This window comes from Centrocercus urophasianus, unplaced genomic scaffold, assembly GCF_019232065.1.
Source record: "Centrocercus urophasianus isolate 14NV4802_14NV808 unplaced genomic scaffold, USGS_Curo_1.0 seq_14, whole genome shotgun sequence".
Taxonomy (NCBI): Eukaryota; Metazoa; Chordata; class Aves; order Galliformes; family Phasianidae; genus Centrocercus; species Centrocercus urophasianus.
In genome coordinates this window covers 25,708,412-25,721,878 of record NW_024884586.1, presented here as the reverse complement: position 1 = coordinate 25,721,878, position 13,467 = coordinate 25,708,412, and the positions used below count along the sequence as shown (strand labels likewise).

Sequence of the window (13,467 nt, the reverse complement as noted above, 5' to 3'; positions counted from 1 at the left end):
TCCCTACTTCTCATGGCTGGGCACCTGTGCATAAGCCCAAGGGTGCTGGAGATACAATGGGTAACAAGGATCATACTACAAAGGAGGCTGTCTTTTTTGGAAAAATATACTCAAATGATAGGAAAAAGAGAAGGACGCTGGAGGCTGATAATCTTTGCAACAAGGATGGGAGGCACTAAAGCATTTGTGGGAAGCTGCTGCCTACAACAAAAGTTGATCAGCCTGTTTCTACGACAGCTGTGCAAAAATCCATTGGAATTAAGGTGAGTCACTTGGTGGAGTTGAGAGCACATTTCATGAGCAGTCTGCAGGAGCAGCAGTATGATAGACAGTAATTGATTGAGAAACTGAGGCCACTGGGAACAACTATCAGTATGTCACACCAATAACTAGAAGACAGAATGATGGGAACAAAATGCACACACAGCAACTCACCAACCTACAGTGCAGTGTCAATAAATAATAGAAACTGATTACAGTTCCTGTTAACAATCATACAACAATGCAAAGTTGTAAACATCACAAACGACAGTACAAAAAATGTTTAGAGTATGTTTAGAGTGCATGTTTTCATCCCAAATTGTTGTTGTTAAGTTTGGCCACAGTGAGCGCAGTGCTGCCGGAAGTGTGACATGGAGACTGGACACCTCAAATAGGGAGCAGAGTACAGGGGCAACATTTGTTTCCAGTTGCACTCTTTGTGTGTGGTGCTCTGTTACAATTTAGCTGAGGTCTGATGCTTTATAAAATGCGATGGTTGTGCCTTTCAAGAAGTCCCAAGCTCCACCAGCTGCTCTTGCTCTCCTGGCAAAAGGTTCCCTTTGCTGCTGTAGCGCTGTTCTATTTTCGGACCATTTAGAAAAGCTAGAGCCACTCCTACACTGCTGCTATTCTTTGACAAGCCGCGAACACATTTCAGTTCTCGGCAAACTGAAGGGCTGCTTTATAAATGCGCTCCACTTCAGAGCCTTGTCCGTTTCAACTCCCTCAGCCCTTGCTCGGGCCCTGAAGCCCCCTCGGGACGCTCTCTGCCTAGGTTTACTTTGTTCCCTCCCGTCCGGAGATCCAAAACTCCCAGCCCAGCGTTTCGCTTTCCCCTACTTCCCAAACCAGCGCCCGGCCGGGGGCCGCCACCGCGCCCGGTTTGCGGGCGGCCCGGGACGGTGGCGGGCGGAGCCGATTGGTGCAACGAACGCACGTGGGGCCGCCCTCACGCCTCAGCGCTGGCAGCGCGGCGGCCGCTGCCGCTGGGGCTCCGTGCGGTACGGCTCGGCGCTCACGGAGCTCACCGCTGGACGCTCAACGGCGCCCGCGCCGCTGCAACGAGTAGAGGAGATCCCGCCTGCAGGAAGGTGAGCGGAAGGCGGCGGTAGTCCGCGGGCCACGGTGGCCGCAGGGAGGGGTGGAGGGGCTTGGCTGCCCGCCTTTGCGGGGGATGAGCCGCAGCCGAGCTGCTGGGGCTGGGAAGTGCACCAGAGGAGCTGTAGGGAAGTGGGCTGCGAGTCAACGACTAACTCCGCGCCGGTACCTCATCTCGCACCTCGCTGGAGCGCGGAGGCCGGGCGACGTGGGTCGGGGGGCGGGTGCGGGTGCGGGTCTGGCAGCGCTGCTACGGGCGGAGCGGTGTTGCTCTGCCCGGCGGGGGATTTCTCGCCGGCACTGACCCTCACCCGCGCGCGTCCCCGTCGCTCTTCTCGGTGAGGCTTTCAAAGTACTGAAAAGTGACGGAACGCCGGATAGAAAATGTAAAGTGTTTCTTCTGGTCTTCTTCAGAGTAATGTGTTAGGGAATAAACCTTATAGTCCGGGGAAGCCGCCATCACTGCCTATCCTACTTTCTGTTACTGCCGGCTTTGTTAATGGAAAGTTAAACTTCGGTTGTCTGGCTTCTTTCTCCTGTTGGGTGGCACCGATGCTGGTGGAGCCTGAAGTTCAAGGGAATATTTACCTTAATCTAGAGAAACGTGCCATTCATCTATCACATTTGTCCTCTGTCAGACAACTGGAGGAGTTTATGTTGGGTGAATTCCTTCTCTTGTAAAAGCTCTCTGTCTTTCTGTAAGTACAAGCTTTTAGTATATTTTCAGCTTGGCTGTTTCTCTTTTATGAGTCAGAAATATCTTCTCATTGCTTGAATGGCATCCACAGTCCCATAACATTCCTTTTAAGAGTGAAGAATTCTCACTCATGTGGTGGAAATCATCTGGCATCTCTCTATGTTTGACATTAGTGAGGGCAGGACTGCAGAAGGACTGTGCCCTTCTTTGTTGTGAAATACTGGAAGATGGTAATGCAGGACGCTAGATCTCCTACCATTGCCTCAGCTACTCAAAGCTGCAGCATCTGACTAAAGGAAGGATCTTGGCATCCTGCTGCTTCCATCTCAAAAGAGGGGTGAACAGAGATTAGTGAAGCATAACCTTGCTGCTACTTTAAAAGTCATATTTTATTATTTTTTTCCATATCTCTGATTTCCAAACACCTATTAACTCTTGAATTTTTCTGTAAGCATAGTTGTTGGTTTTAAAGAGTCCTTAAGGATTCTCAAGTATAGTGGGTTCTGAAGAAAGGAACAAGAAATAAATACCTGAGATAGTTTGAGGGTGAATAATTGTGATCATCAGCAGTTTTGTGCTTTTTTTTTTTTTTTTTTTTTTTCTTTTCCCCACCTCCCCTGTGAAATGCAATTTTACAGCTTCTTGCCCCTCGGAGACATGATTCTCCCTTGGAACTGGTGATAATCGACCTGGTAAATTACAAGAGAGAAGACCTCTTTCAGCAAAGTGTTTTAGAGCCCTTTCACCAGGAGGTTGTTGTTAGGTGTAGCCATGCCACACTGATTTCCCTTCTGCACATTCCTGATTCACATTAAAAATAAGCTTTAAAAGTTGGCTGCTACCTTTAAAGATGCAGTGAATACAAGGGAAAACAAAGGCATTTTCTGAGCAGGGTAAAAGCACTGTTTTAAGAGTTAGCCCAAGTCTCTTTATTGTAATTGCTTCCCCAGCTGAAGGAATTGCTGGGTGAAAAAATTCTCTGAGGATCTGTGCTATGCAAAGTAGGAGATCTTTTAGCCCTGAGTGTTTGCATTGGAAACAGTTTGTTATAACTCACCACTGATTTTCATCTCCATTTGATTTATCTTCACATTTCTGAGTGTACCCTCTATATGCAGACTGGATCTGAACACCTTGAGTTAGGGATGTGTGACAAGAATGCAGTTGTGTGCTATAGAAGGCTCAAGGATAAATATTTATGTTTTTTTTTCTTCCACACTTCTTCAAGTGTGGAGTCAGATATCTCACTTTCTTTTGTGCATCTGTGACTTTTTAGAAAGTAAGGATGATATGAAAATCAGCTAACTGTAAAATCCTCAGTATGAAGTTTTGTTCCCTCCTAACTAAATTTGTTTTTATTACTTAAGCTATTTATAGTGTAAGCTTACTTCTTAAATAGGAAGAGTTCCTCAGCAGATAGCTTTTGTACTTGTACTATTAATGGATTGGAGTGTAAATTTTATATATGCTTTTTTCAAAAATGTGCAGTTTTTAAACTGTATGGAACATAGATGCCTTGTATTTCTGTAATATGAATGGAATTCACTAAAGACTGATTCTAAAGAGGAGTAACCGTAGGTCTGTTTTTTGGAGGAGATAAGCTGCCTGAATAATAGTGCATTTGTTCTCCACTTCTCTTTTCTTCTGTAACTTAATGTTCCTTTTCAGTGTACAGCTGGTAAACTGGGATTGCCAGGGTTCTGCAAAAGTGTTTTATTCGCAGTTTTGGAAGACAGTGGATCTGGATAAGATGATGATTGACTACAAATTAATTTATCCTGTTTTTAGCCAAACAGTAGCACTCTAGCTAATGTGTATACAGAGACAAATCAAGTCCTTCAAGAAAACACTTAATTTTCTCAGTCCTTGATTGGCAGTTGCTGGCAATGTTGAGGATTTGAAAAATGGTTGAACTTGTACTGTAGCCAGATGTGCAAGCACATTCATTAATACACTTTTTCTGACTGCTGCATGCAGTACTGCATTTACTGGAAAAAAAAAAAAATAAATCTAGAATGTTATAAAATATGAAAAAAAATACAAAAAATATGAAAAGATACTAAAATCTGAACTGTGGAAAATGAAATCCTTCACGTCAATTGTTCTTTTAAATTTTGGATATACAAACTTGCGCCCATTAAGAAGTGAGTGTTGGTACAAGTAAAAAGTAGTTCAACACTGTATCACTATCATCATTGGTAGTGCGTAGGATTAGTATTTTGAAAAATACAATACAAACTCAACATTTAAATAGTTCCCATTTTTATTTTTATTTTATTTTATTTCTGTGCTACAAACTGACTTGGGTATGTTCTACTAGCAGGCTAAGGTTACTTTGTTCAGAACAATTTCAGTTTACTGGGGCCTGAATTATGCATACAGAAATTCATTACTGAAATTCAGTTTTTGAAGATTTAGCTTAACTTGTAGGAAAATTCAGGAGAAAGCTGTAGTTGATTTCACTGGGTCATGATCAGAGCATCTGGATATGCCTCATCAGGTGATGCTGTTTTAGTTTTCTATCTCCTGTGAGTTTAGATAGGTTTCAGACAATGTTTCAACAGGTTAACACAAGACTAGGTGACATGAATTTATCAAATGCTAGGTTATAGTATATTGTCTATTCTTGAAATAACCAAATCTAAGACAAAGGATTTTTCTTACCATGACAACTTGGATCTTAGGAGGTTGCTCATTTCTACTTCAGTCTGTGCTTAAAACTTGAGCCTTATATGTCAGGTCTTTCCTTGCATTATGTTGTGAGCTTACACTGCATTGCATAAAGATCTGTGGTGTCTGTGCTTCCTGTCTAGTCAGTGGAAATAGTCAGGAGCCTTGAGGGCATCAATCAGAGCGTTGTAGTGCTTCACAGAGTAGTTATGGCATTACTTCAGTAAGTAGCATGGACAGAAATAACTTTCATATGATTTGGAAATAAAACAGTACAGTTTTGTGACTGCACTGTGTTAGGTGATGTTGACTGTTTCTCAGGCAGTGGTCTTCCTTTATACACAAAGTTGGTGCTGAGTTCTTGGGCCTGGTCCTGCCTGCAGATCAATTGCTTGGTGATGTCTCTTGATGTTTGCACTGGGAAAGCTTTATGAAGGAAAGAGACTTCATTGATCAATTAAGTTTGTCAGGATGATGTTGGGAGCAGTAATTTATTTTTAATGCCTAGATGGGATTTTACATTTAATACTTCAAAATAAAAGTAAAGCTCGTGTCTCTTATGGTATTTTCAATCTAACCACTTATCTGACAGAAGAGTAATGTATCAGCTCATAAAGGAATAAGAAACTAAAAGCCTATACTTTAAGGAATCTAGTAAATGTGAGCTAAGTACATGGCACCCTTAGATTCTCAGAAAAATTAAAAGTCAGATAGTTCCAGATTCTGTTACATTGTTTAACAGTGTTTCAGCACTTGAAGAAAAAAAAAAAAAAAAAAAAAAAAAAAAAATTATGTATTTAAAATATATCAAACTAGAAGCTTTTTAAACTTTTTTTCTTTATAAACTATTAATCTTAACTTCCTAAAGAGAGAACTTTAAAGATAACAGCTGAGAGCTGATGTCTTCATTACTATTTGCTTTTTTCCATAAAAGAAAAAAGACATACTTCATATAATATACATACACATACATATTAGTTTTAGCCACATTAAGCAAAATAGATTTTTTTTTTTGGTGATTGGTATTTTTGAAAGAAGTGGTAATACTTCGGGGTGGGAGAATAGGTGCACATGATGGGCCTTGTTAATCTTTTGTGATAGTTTCAGGTACATCTAATCCTACTCCTAGTTACTTTTGCATTGACCTACTGATTCATTCTTTTTACAAAAATGACTATTTATGCATGAGAGTGTATAGGTCTGACATTATGTATAGCTTGATCCTGGTGTCACTCGGGGCTAGTTACAGTGCTCTTGCACTGATATTAGGTGGGTGACAAGAAGGCTTGCAGCTCTGCTTCCCCTTCCTCACCATGAGCTTTTTTGGGAACTTACTCTACTCTGAGCATATTCAGGTAAATCACAGAACTGTAGGGATTGGAAGGAACATCTGGAGATCGTCTAGTCCAACCCCCCCTGCTAAAGCATGTTCCCTACAGTAGGTTTCACAGGAAAGTGTGCATGTGGGTTTTGAATATCTCTAGAGAAGAGGAATCCACAATTCCAGTCTGAGTACTTTATCACTCTCAAAGTATTTTTTTTTTTTTTTCCCTCATGTTTGCAAGGAACTTCCTGTGGTCTAGTTTGTGCCCGCTGCTTCTTGTACTATTCCTAGACACCACTGAGAAGAGCCTGGCCCCATCCACTTGACCTCTGCCCTGTGGATATATATATATATGCATTGGTAAGGTCTCTCCAATCAGTCTTCTCCAGGTTAAGCAGTCCCAGGTCTCTCAGCCTTTCCTCATAAGAGAGAAGCTCCAGGCCCTTAATCATCTCTGTGGCCTTCCATTGGACTCCCTCTGCAAGTTCCTTGTTTTTCTCACACTGAGAAGCCCAGAATTGGACACACAGAACTCCGGTTGTGGCCTCACCAGGGCAGAGTAAAGGGAGAAGATCACCTCCCTCAACTTGCTGGACATGTTTTTGATGCACCCTAGGATGCCACTGGCCTTCTTGGCCACAAGAGCACACTGCTGGCTCATGGGCAACCTGCTGTCCACCAGGACACGTAGGAATTTCTCTGCTGATCTCTTTCTCAGCAGGTCACTTCCTAACCTGTGTCAACACATGTGATTATTCCTCCCCAGGTTTAGGGTCTGTACTTGTCCTTGTTGAAGCCTGTAAAGTTCATCTCTGCCCAACTTTCCATCCTGTCCAGTTCACTCTAAATGGAAGCACATTCTTCTTCAGCCACTGAATGTCAGCCTCTCCTTCCAGCTTTGTATTATCAGCAAACATGCTGAGGGTGCATTCTATCCCTTCATCCAGGTCACCGATGAAGATGTGAACAAGACTAGACTCTTTCCTCCAGTATTCAGATACCTCTTCCATTTTCCGTGACTTTTGAAATACGATAGAAGATGCCTTGGCAGTCGTTTCTGCCAGCTCCCTCAACACTGGTGGCCCCTTCAGGAGCCACAGATTTGTGTGTGTTATGTTTGCCAAGGTGATTTCTGACTACATCTTCCTTGACCAAATGTAAAAATAAAAAGTAACAAATTGGAATTCTTCAGGAATATCAGACATTCATTTACTTGAAGTTTATCCCCTATAGAAACTTGTGAGGCAGTGCATTGTAAAGATGCTGAGTTATATAGTGGTTAACTGCTTATTTCAAACAGCAATAGCTGATGTGAATGATAAGCAATTATCAAATTATATACTCAAAACCACGAAGAAATTTCAATGCTAACTATTTTCTGTGTGCAGAAGTAGTGTTGTTACTCATTCAAAAGCTAACTTCATATATTTTGGAATTTGTTCTTTGTTTTCTATTTATTTACTGTGAACAGTGGAGGAAGATGTTGCCAGTAATCCGGGTTGCACTTGGAATGCTATGTGGGGCTTCCCTACAGACTTCCTCTGGAGGATTAATGGGGCTGAGGAATGCAGCTGTGCAACGCCAGTAATGCTGTCCTAGTACTCAGAAGTGTGCCACTTGGGGTTGCACAAGCACTTTCAACTGCTGAGATTTTTCAATACATCTGCTTACTGAGTGTGGTTAACCCCAATTTACTGCTGAAATAAATGACATAAAGAGAGTTATTTAAGGTCACGCTATACTTCAGTGGTAAACCTGTGTTTCATAATCCATTTTCTATTTCCATATTTGTAGATTGCCAGTGTATAGGACTTTAGTTTTATCTTAAGCAATTCAGTGAAAGACTTGATCTCCGTGTGTATTTGAAGCTGTAGATTCACGCCATGTAGAATTCTACTCTGTTGATAATATAAACTTCTTCCCCTTTGCATTTTATAATAAAAGTCAGTTAGGTTTTATAGTAAAAATGGCAATGACATCTAGGGACTATCATATTTCCTGCCTTCCTTTGAGTACATCTGTTATGCCTTGCTCTGCAGTTTGACATACTTTGTGTAGGTAACCTGTCTGCACAAGAAGGAAACGTATTTCGCAGGTGCAGTTATAAAAGTCACCCATGTGAATGCTTAGATGTGGATATTTCTTATGGACCTTATCCTGATTTGGCACCCATAGTTAAATAAACACATTTATTCACTTCCTGCTGTTTATAAATCAATAAATCCAGAACTATCTTTCTGTATGTTCACTTCACTATGTGGATGTATTGCATGTTCTTGCAACATAGGCTTTTCTGAAATTCCAGATGTGCTCAGTTTTGATAAGAAAGCTTATCATCATTTTTGCCTTTTTGTTTCAACTTCAAAACACCATCTCTTCCAAGATGACAGCATGAGACAGAGGTGACAGTTTCTTTCCCTTGTGGTTTTTCTAGAGAATCTTGTTCTGAAAGACTGAAAGGAATGTGTTTGTGTGTGTGTGTGTGTACATATACACACAAAGTATATATGGTACACATTTGTAAATTTGTTTTTTACTCTCCCAGCAAAATATACACATATATATACATAAATGCATGTGTGTATATGTGTGAATGCACACATACATGTGTGTATATATGTATTTATTTATATGTATGTGTGTTTTGCTGGGAGAGAGGTAGAAATAGTTCTTATTTCATTGTATGAGCTTCCCTGAGGTCAGAAAAGCAGAACCTGAACTGTGATGCAATGTATTATAAGTTCTTCTGAATGAAGTGTTTTGAAAGAGACAAGGAGATACTATAAAACTTTGAGAAAGTACAGTTGTCTTCCTTACAAACATGGTCAATATGAAAAGAGGTGAGAATTCAGTACCTCTGGAACATGAGCAAATCAGGATGTGAGTAGTCTTTTCAACAATTAAAGTGTGAAAGCTGATGGAGATGTTTATCTCATTATGGAACCATTAGCACTGGTTCAGCTGTCCTCCTCAAAAAGGATTATTTCCATGACCTGGTCATGATTGTATGTTATTCTGCCTAATTTCTCTCACAACATTTTCTGCTTTTATAACATCATCTGTTCATTCAACATTTCTTATAATTTCATTCTTATCTTTCAGTCCAACTTATCTTGTAAGCAAAGCTTCTTCTGCGGAGAGGGGAATGTTACTTCTTTTCTAGTTCTTCTTTTCTCTGCACTTTTCACGTCTGTTCCCTTTCATAAAATTTTTTGGATTCTTCTGAGAGTTACATTCTTTACATGAGACAATGAAGTTGTTAGTGATAAGGGACGAAATGAAAGTGTTCTGGAAATAACACTGTGGTACATTCTGTGTCTTTCCAGCTATGCTGCACTATGGAAGGAGATGCGAAATACTTTACACTCACTGAGTAAATAATGGCTGTTAAAAACAAACACATTTGAATTAGCAGAACTGGATAGCTTTATCCAGAGAGTCCTTTAATGAAAAGCTGGAAAAAGTATGTACAGAATAAGAAACTGCATTTGGAATGCAGAGTAAAAGGAGATCACTGGAGTTCAACGTGAAATAGGTAACTAATGGTTGCTTCTGCTATACTGGAGAAAAAAGGCCAGTGTGTTCCAGTGTGGGAAGGAGAACGTAGGAATAAAAGTTCACTAACAGTAAGAAAAAGATAAATTTGTGTAATTGAGTGGTTGTTTGTCTCCAAGACAGGTGCTTGCAAATGTAACGCAATATGTATTTCAATGCCATGCAAAGTACTCTATAAGCTTAAAATTGAATCAGTGCAGATTCAAAGACAAGAGAAATAGATCCATTAGCTACCTTCTAATTTTTGATTGAAAGTAGAAATTAATCTCATTCCAAGATCGTTTGTATCACGAGATACAGGACATTGAAAGGCAGTCTCCTCCTCTGGTTTGCTTATTTACTTGTTCCAGGAGGTCTGAGCATTATAAAAGGCTTCGGATACTGGTAACATCTTTATCATAATTAAAAATAGTCCATTATGAAAATATCTATTTGTAACTATTATCAAATTATTTTAACATACAAGGGATGCTCTTTGTTATGTTGGCCCATGACATCAGAGGCGGATGTTGGTAATATGGTGATTGAGGATGAACCTTCTTGCCAATATTCTGTTGTATTTTGTTGCCATGTAGCAGATGGCAGCAGAGGGACCCTCCAACAAATGGCATCTGATCTGGAAGCACATATGAAGCAAAGATGTGTCATTCCTCCATGTGAAAGAAATGGCACCCACTGATATTCATCAACACTTGCTGAATGTTTATGGGAGTAAAACTGTGCATGCGAGAATGGTAAGGTGGTAGGTGGTGCATTTTAGCAGTGGAAAGAGGAATGTGAAACATGAGTCATGTTTTGGATGGCCATGCACAGGTATCACACTGTAGAATGAAGAGCGTCTCAATAAGTTCACGTGCATGAATCAGCAGATCATGACCAGGGAACTGTGTATAGAGCTGAATATTGGTTTTGATGCATTGGAAACAATGGTAGCATTATTGGAATATTGCAGAATTTGTGCCAAGTGTACCCTATAAATGATCACAGCAGGATAAACACAGTATGCAAGCTTGTCAGGACCTATTGAACCAATATGAGGCTGAAGGTGAATATTTTCCATATCATATCATTACTGATGACAAGATGCAGTGTCTCTAACTGTGTGTTAGAGGCAAAATGATAGTACATGGAGTGGCAAGATGTGAATTCTCCATTGAGGAGAAAGTTCAAGATGTGGCTGTTGCTGTGCAAAATGATGTGCACTGTCTTTTGAAATAGAGAAGATGATCCTTCAGGGTTTCCTGGAACCCAAACAAACCATCAACGCTGACTGGGACATCATGGCTCGGACTAATCTGAAGGCTACAACTTCCAGAGTCAAGTCAGCAAAGACTGCCCTTCTCTTTCAACAGGTCCAGTGCCAATTTGAATTCTGTGGAGCACATTGCCAATCTTGGCAGGATTGTCCTACCACGCCTATTGTATAGTCTGGATTTGGCATTTTCTGACTGATATCTTTTTGGGCTGATGAAAGATGGACTGCATGGGTAAGATTAAGCTAGCAACAGCATGATCATAGCAGCTCTAAAAGAGTGTGTTACCTCCACTGGTGTGGAGTTTGATGAGCTCCTGTTCATCGCTGGTGAAAATGTATAGCTAATGGTGGTGACTGTTGAAAAAGATGTTTTGTAGCTAAGAATTTACTCTGTCAAATAGTATTACTATGCTTTTTGTATTTGTTGTAATTTCCATAGAAATAAATAGGAGTCATTACTTTTGGAGTAACATTCATAAATTAATGATTAAATTTTGATAAATTTATCTATTTTTAAGACCTCTGCTTTTTTAGAAAAAAAAATCAGCATGTAATGGATGTGAAGAGATTTTGTGTGTGTGCATTTTATATTTGATTTTTAGTTTGAAAACTAGACTTCAAGCATGAGTTGTCTCACATATCTGTAAAAATCTGCTGTTACGTAGAGTATGGTGCTGAATGCAAGGAAGTGTTTTTGCAGGGCTCCACTTTTTTCAGTACGCAGAAGAACTTACAACTAATGTGGCCTTAACACTGTTATGTTTTGGATTGATAATATAAGTCATGGTAAAAGAATTATTGTTTGGGTTTTTTTGTTGTTAGTTTTTTTTTTTTTTCGTCCTTGAACTAAAGACAAAAGCTGAGACAAAAAGCATTTTATTAACACTGTATCCTTGCATGATTCCAGATGGAAATACTTCAGTTCTCTTGAGATTTCTGTTTTTCTTTCCCACAGTAAGCAAATTGTCTCTCTCAAGTTCATAAATGGTGCTAGAATTGTCAAGCTGATTGAGCAACTTAAAATAATGAAATAGACATCTGTCTATTAGGGCTATACCCACACTTTTCTGATAACATCCCTGCTTGGAAAACCTCCCCCTTTCTTTCTCACTTACTATGCAGATGGCCATATAAAAGATAGCTTTCTCAAGAGAGAATGAAACATCACTTGGAATAGTAGCTAAAAACAGAGAATGCACTTATCTCTGTCATTATTAATCTCAAAATCTCTTTCATGTGGATTAAGAAGCAACTATCATACAGATTTTTTTTTTGATAAATTAATATCCATGTAATAATGAAATGAAAGCCTTTTAAGAAATTGTCAGAATAATATTTATATCATACCAAATTTATGGCGTGCCTCATGTTAACAGGTGCTGGTTTTACCAGAGTTGCCTTTTCTTTAAATGCTTCCTGAGTGAAATTTTCTTTTCAAGACAGAAGGTTCTATGATACTAGGTCCATAAGACGTTTCCTCGGTGTATGAGAGGCTTGTATCTTTGTTGAGGCAAATGTATAGTAGGAGTTTTTGTTATTGCTATTTGTTTGTTTGCTTTTGTACTTTTTGGAGATTGAAAAAAATACAATGAAATCCAAAAGGTCTTTACCTTTTCTTTCCTCTACCAGAGCAATTTTAAAGATTCTGTTGACTCCTGTTTATCACATAAGCAGGGACAATGCATATTTTTAAGTACTGTAATGCTGATAGTATTCCACTTATTAAAGCTTTCAGTGCTGTTGGAACCTTGACTAAAACATCTAAATTTCTGGAAAATCTTGTTCGGCTACTGTAGCAGAGAATGAAGAGGAAAGTGTGCATAGATATGTGCACATCAGATCCATTTATGGATCATGTTTAGTGATTTTCCTTTTGAAACTTCCATGCATTGTAATTCTGCGAATCTGCTGCATTTGTTTTGCTGGATATAGACTGTTTATATTTTGGTTCAGCATTGCTCCTCAGATATCTATTCTTAACCTTTATTGCACATTGATACTCTGTGTGAAAAACTTGATCTTTTTCAAAGCTTGAGTTCTTATCTTCGAATTCCTGTTTTTTTAATTTGTTGGTTTTTTTTTTTTTTTTTTGCTGTTATTTTTTCCATGAAACTGCTGTGAGCTGAAAAGTTAATCTGTTCCTAAAACCTGTCATAATCAAATCTTAGAGCTAATCAAATAATAATCAAATCTTACATAATCATAAATCATAATCAAATCTTACAGCTATGAAACTTGTTTTAAGAATGCTTTCCTTTTGACTTCAACTTGCATTCACACAGTTCTTTATACATCTCACTGAATTGTAATTGGTCTAAGAAATCTCTGTGCTGAGCCATTTTTTCTTCCCTTTCTGCAAATAACAGAACAGAATTGTTTTGCACAAATACAACTCCAGAGCTGAGCACATGGTACTCCTAGGTCTCAATTGTTCCTACTGCACTTGTGAGAAGACACCAAAGCAGTAAATAATATTATTGTGTAGTGGCAAAGGCAACTCAAGGACAGTAAGCATTTGAATTTGCTCTTCAACCTAATGTACATAGTTTGCTTAACAAGGCTACATTACTGTAGAATGGAAGAGCAGGAACTTTATGGCAATTCTAA

General features: G+C 39.4%; 1 protein-coding gene across 2 annotated transcripts in view; it reads left to right on the top strand.

Moving 5' to 3' along the window:
• Window positions 1–1,251: 1,251 nt before the first annotated feature.
• STXBP6 (syntaxin binding protein 6) overlaps window positions 1,252–13,467 on the top strand; it is an 82,239-nt gene continuing 70,023 nt past the window's right edge. Inside the window, exons 1-2 of one of the 2 annotated variants that reach the window (XM_042814011.1) lie at window positions 1,252–1,352; window positions 10,958–11,092. The gene's annotated coding sequence lies outside the window, so the exon portion shown is untranslated. The remainder of the gene's footprint in view (window positions 1,353–10,957; window positions 11,093–13,467) is intronic. The other variant, XM_042814009.1, reaches the window with a different exon arrangement.